Here is a 6,265-nt window from a genome sequence, read left to right as displayed (position 1 = left end):
AGGTTAAGAAACCTACATTTCAATGGGTACCTAAACATCAAGGCAAACCTTCCCACAATAAGCAAACGCGACCCTGTAGACCTAGGAACTCTCATGCAAAGCCTAGAAAGTAGCCTAGACACCAAAGCTGTAAATGCACCCTTAAGCCACGATGGGTCCCCATAACCCTATTATGTGCTCAAGGATACTATGAGGGCAACAGCTGGATCTAGGTGCCCAAGAAATCAGTCCTTAAGAACAAACCCCTTACACAGCTTGCGGCCACACCTGCTTCAAGTAGCGTGTTCACTAAACAACCAACCATACCTAAGACCCAAGCTATCAAATCTATGATAACCATAGAGGCCGAAGCCCCAAAACCTAAGCCCATCTATCAACCAAAGCTACAACCCATTGGCTCTAAACTAGCCACTACTGATGTCAAAGCAAAGTCTCTAGAGACTCAACCAACCAATCCTATGCAGCCCTAAACCCACTATGTCTCTCGAGATCTCACAAACCCATCAACTTACGCAGTAGCTAGATGTCCCGCAATCATCTAATGCGACCGACTCTTGCATGCTCAAAGCATCTCATGATGAGGGTTGCACATCTTCCAAGCCGCAGGACACACAACTAACCTTCTAGACGGATGCTCATCCCAAGGAGAAATCTAGCGGAACATCATTGCTAATGCATCCATCTAGTTCTATTCCATCACAACCACTAGCAAGACTTAGGCCTTCATATAAGCAACACTCATTTCTTGCTATGGCCAAGGACCTTGCTGCCAATTCAGGTGATGACTTGGCTACTTGCATTAAAATGCTGGACATCACATTCACGACCTTTGCCTGAAGTTATGAGCGGCTAGATCTTGCCTTCTTGATGAGCCACTTGCTTATGAAGTCCGTTCTTCACCATGCACTTGGGAAGATTACGAGCTCATGACTATCAAGCTCCCCAGCTGAGCTTATCGCTAGTGGTGAAGTCTCAGAGGAGCAAGCAATCATTGGTAGGATGCTGACCTCATACCAAAAGCCTGTCCAAGAGCTTGAAGACCTCGTGTGGAGCCTCAAGAGGAACACCAAGGAAAAGGGAATTCTCTTGCAAGAAAATCTATCTTGTAACATCAAAAAGCTTGTTTATCATGTTTCATATGATCACAATGAAGAAAAGAACACCAGGCACAACAAATCTTCATACAGCATCATGTAGATCTCCCACGGATTTAATAGAATCAACCATATTCTTCAATATCTTCATAAAATCCATCTATAGAACAAAGAAAGCAAAGGAATACACCATCTTGGAATGGAAATACATCACATAGTATTCATCTTCAATATCTTCATAGTCTTCTCTCTCAATCTCTCATATACAATCACTTTGTTTGAATAAAATTGACTATCTCTGACTCTCTCTCTCTCTCTCTCCATCAATAATACATCATATCCTCACTACAATCTCTCAAAATCACTCTCAATAATCACTCTTAGGTCGTGGATACCCCTCCCAAGAGGTATGTCTAATATGAAGAGTCACCAGAGCCACTACAGTGTCCTTTCATAGCTCACTACTGTCACTTCACTCTAGTCTTCTCTTGAGTCTTCAGCAGCTACTTCTTCCACTTCTTTCAGCTCTTTTGCACTTGTATTCACCTCTTTCCAAGGCTAGAAAGCTTTCCCAAAGTCACACATACATTCCACAGAACACTTACAGAAGCATACAAAACAGTACCAGAACAACTACAGTACAGAACAGAACAGAAACAGAACAGAAGCAGAAGCTCTACAGAAGACCTACAGAAGGTTACAGAAGGTTATCAAAACCACATAACTCATTCTCAAATCATTCCAAACTCTCACAAACCATTCAATAAGCTTTCACAATATCTCATTCTTCATCAATCAATACTCCATCCCTCTTCACAGAAGATAATCAGAACAAAACAGACCAAAACAGAGCAAAACAGAACAAAACAGAAGGTATACAGAACCAATCAGAACCTATCAGAACATCACAGAACCACCAACAAACATCATGATCTTCCAAAACTCAATCATTATCATCCAAAACATTCTCAAACCACTTCCAAATCAATCAATCATCTCATAAAATCAACCATTCAGCTCTCAAAAACAACAAAAATCAGTCAAAAAACAAGTCATTTCAACACTCAATATATCCCCACACTTAATAAGGAAGCGTCCTCGCGACCCAGGAAAAAGGGAATACAAGTTCATTGAAAAGCTCAACTTTAATCTTCAATATCTTTTCAAAAAGAATCCATCCACCACGACCCCAACTTATAACCTATTTCTGATATAAAAATACAAAGAAAGGAAAACTCTTTATACATTAATACCTCTTATCAAACTAAAAAAAAAATCACAATAAATTTGTAAAGGATATAAGAGTTTGCTTCTTCTTCATCAGCATCAGCTTCAACTCTCCACGACCCCATCACCACAATTCTCCAAAACGTAGCTCGTACATGAAATCCCATAGGAAACCACCATGTTCGTTTGACATAAATGAACTCACAACACAAACACTAATACACAACACAACCATTTGAATGACTTCTTCAAAAAGAGAGTTTTTCATTAAAAGCTTCCACCATACATTGGAAAGGTATCAATGAAGATGATCCCTCTTAAAAGATTGATGTTGTCGGAATCGATCCATAGATAAGGATTCATCTACAAAGTTTTTAGGAGGATTTTGAAAAAATTGGAGACAGCACATCCTTTCCAACAGGACCAGGTATCTGCTAGGCAAACAGAGGGCATGAAAATACAGTATCTCCAACTGTTGGGAATCAATGCTAACATTGACATTCATGCACAACTTTGGAATAGGCTTGGAATCAGTATGAGAGTGCCTATGCATATACACCAGGTACCAAGCAAAGTGAGCAGTTAATCTCACTGAGGGATCTGCAGACTGTGAATACTGCTGGGCAAAATGAACATAATTCTGATAAGCTTGACTGGAAGCTGTCCATTCTCCTGGAATTACTGGCCAATTAATCTGCGGTCCTGTAAGGCAATCATCCAAACTCCATCCCCTTCTTCTGGAATCTGATTATCAAACCCGTCACAGTCACTAACCAACTGAGGTGGTTGAGATATGGAAGTGTTAGGAGAGGGTAGTGGAATAAGGGAAAGTGGATGTAGGGAAAGATAGGAAAAATCATAAAAGGAAGAAAATGTTAAAGAAGGAGTGGCAGAAATTTGTAAGGAATCACTAAGGAACGGTGTTAACTGATAAATAGGAAATGTGGAGGGTACATTAATGGAGGGAGAAGGACAGGGTGGAGAAGGGGATTATACCCTATCCTCAATAAAGGAACAGTAAGTGAAAATAGGAATTTGAGGGAAAGATGAAGGTTGGAAAAGAAGGGGTAAAATTATTGTGGAATTAGACTGACAAAGGGAAAAATATATAGCATAGTGGTGAGCCATTTGTTGGTAATAGAGGAGGGTAGGAACAGAAGGTCCCAGAAGAGATCGTCTATGATAAGCATCAAAGAAGGGAGCATGAAATGGATTATGCTTTAAAAGATAGGCTAAGAGATCCATCCTCAGTTGATTAGTACTCTGGGCAAAGGTAGGAGCGGTGTTTTGTCTTTGATTTAGGACCACCGAATCAATCATGGGATGCCACGAATTATCCTGACAATCAGCTACTTTGGAGGAATAACTTTGGAACATGTCAGCTATGCGCAACTCCAAATGATTGACATACAAAACAGCCTGTAAGACCACATCCCCCACATACCATGCCATATCTACCTCATCTGGAATTAACAAATCTCCTCGTAGATACATGTATGACATCAACATGGTATCTGGCGTGACAGAATCTTCAAAAACCATTCTGACTACCTCTGTCAACAACTCAGCAGACCAAGCCCCACTCCAGCCATCCTCTAGAAAAGGTAAATCCATCGTGGAAAGCTTCATATAGAAAACCAACTTCTGTAAGTGGTAGTGGACAAAGAAAGAATGGTCTGGTAAGACATATTCCTGAAACTGTTCAAAGGTAGACCATAACAAGTCCATTCTGGACTGCAATCGTTCCACTTTATCTTGGAATAGAGGGCACAAAGTAGCCTATCTCTGAAGAGCAGCCAAGTCCTGCTGTGAAAGAGAAGGAATCAATGGAACAGGAGGGCTGGGAGGAACAGAGCGGGACTTTGCAAGCTGATCTTGCAACTGCTGGATTTGGGAGGCTTGGTTGGCTACTGTGTCATTAGCCATCTGTAAAGCTAACAGTTTGTCATCTAAGATAGCGTGGAATTCCGTCGCTTCTCTGGACATCCTCTCCTTCTCTGCTGAAAGGCTAGTAACCTGGGATTGAGCCTCGAATAACTGGGTCTTCAAAGAAGAAATCTCATCACTTTGGGTGGCAACCAGTTGGGTTTATTGTTCCATTTGCTTAAATAAATCTGCTAGGGTATCCTTAGCAGAAGCTAACTCAGATGTTGCCTTATGCAACTGGTCTTTGGACTGCATGAGCTCTTCATAAAAGGACGCGTACAGCTGTTGAACACAAGCTGTCACTGACAACTCAATGGAACTTTGAATATCCTTGCAGAGGAAAGGAATGGCATCTCCTGAGACGAGATTGTTCAGGGAAGGAACTGAGATCTCCAAGGATCCTTCTCGATGTGCTCTGAACAGGTTATTACAAGTGAGATACCCAGGGAGTTCACTGCCAGAGGTAGCAGGGATAGGCACTGAGGGAAGTACAGAAGGGGCTTTATCCGCTACCCTCTTCAAGAGTTTGCGCTGGATGACCAGGGGAGGCAGAGAATCATCATCCTCTATGTCAATGGGTTCTGACTCTTCTGAAGGTGGAGGAGGAGGTACTGGATCTGATGGAGGAGGTGGAGGCACAGTCTTCTGTAAACCTGAATAGGTCAAGAAGGCAGACAAATATGATCCATATGTGACATTGGTAACATTACCCCTGGTGACTTTAACGAAATTCTGATCCATTTTAGTGAGGAGGTAAGTGCTCCAATCAATAGCAACTCCTTTCAGCACCATCCTGGAAGCTGTGAAAAGCTCTTTGGACAAATAATGGGATGGCGTTTTGGCAGGCATAAATCTGTCCTGAAGGAACTGACACATCATCTTCCATACGGGATCAGTGATCATAGAAAAGGAAACTCCTGAAGAGTTTATCACCTTCTTAACATCGAGGATTTCCCTTGTCTGCTTCTGTAACAGCTTGAGAATCTCTTCATTAGAGAAGAGTTGACGAGTGGTCACAAAAGGTTCACCTTTGAAGGGTAGAGACAGAGCCTTCCCTAAGCCTCGAGGTGTCAAAGTCATAGACATTCCTTGGACTAATCCTGTCTTCTTGCTGTAAGAGGCCAGGAACTCATCATATAACGACGGATCCTCTGGAAGCAATGGAAAAGGAGTGGCCACAAAAGCAGCAAGTCCCGCCTTCATGAGAGGCTCAAAAGTAAGTAGGGAAGAGTAATCCCTACTAACTAATGGGACGTACTAGATAGGGGGAGGAGCATGAGAAGGCGCCATTCAGATGGTTACACACACACCACAAACACAGACAATCAAGGAGAATGCCTGCAAAGCAACATACAAAAACCAAGGATAAGAGAACAACCAATAAAACGTGACATGACCAACTAACCCCAAGCAAACCACATCCTAGAAAAAATTCAACATGACCTTGAGACAAATGCGACCGAAAGCTTCATGCGATGCATCAGACAAACACCCAGAACGCCGTATCAGGCAACAAAAGAAAAAAACTGTATACCGTACCCGTAACCGTAACTAAGACAGGAAACCAAAATAAGACCACATCCGACACATATCAAAACTATATTTGTGATAAACCAAGACTGGACCATGGAAAATAACACTAAGAACTGCGCATACCCATCCCATGAAACGGTTCATTAAAAAGGGGAAGTAAGTGCAGTGAGGGGGGAATTAATTTAATGAAGGGTTGATTTTAATAAATTATTAAAAATGGGTGAATTTTTATTAGGTGATAAACCTTAGCAAGAAAACGGCGGTTCCTTATTATAAATTAAATTACCAATTATTAGGTGAAGCGGTGCAGTTATTCGATTCCCGGACTTCGATTCCCGACTGGGTCTCTAAATGCAATTCATTGATTACAAATTAAGGTGATGTGGAGCGCTTTTTTGCCAGCGCGTGCTCATGTGACGGCTGGTTCATTTTAATTAAAATTGTAAAGTGCCTCTGTAGCGCACGTAGCGCGTGCTAAGTGAACG

General features: G+C 41.8%; 1 non-coding gene across 1 annotated transcript; it reads right to left on the bottom strand.

Annotated features, from left to right (window-relative positions):
* Nucleotides 1–2,216: 2,216 nt before the first annotated feature.
* Nucleotides 2,217–2,284, bottom strand: LOC148014328 (small nucleolar RNA SNORD36). Its single transcript, XR_015688774.1, has one exon. It is a non-coding gene; the product is annotated as a small nucleolar RNA SNORD36 (small nucleolar RNA).
* Between the last annotated feature and the right edge of the window lie 3,981 nt (nucleotides 2,285–6,265).

This window comes from Lygodium microphyllum, chromosome 25 (assembly GCF_053477565.2).
Source record: "Lygodium microphyllum isolate KBCC chromosome 25, Lygodium_microphyllum_v1.1.10, whole genome shotgun sequence".
In the NCBI taxonomy this organism is placed as follows: domain Eukaryota; kingdom Viridiplantae; phylum Streptophyta; class Polypodiopsida; order Schizaeales; family Lygodiaceae; genus Lygodium; species Lygodium microphyllum.
This window is presented reverse-complemented; position numbering and strand designations above follow the sequence as displayed.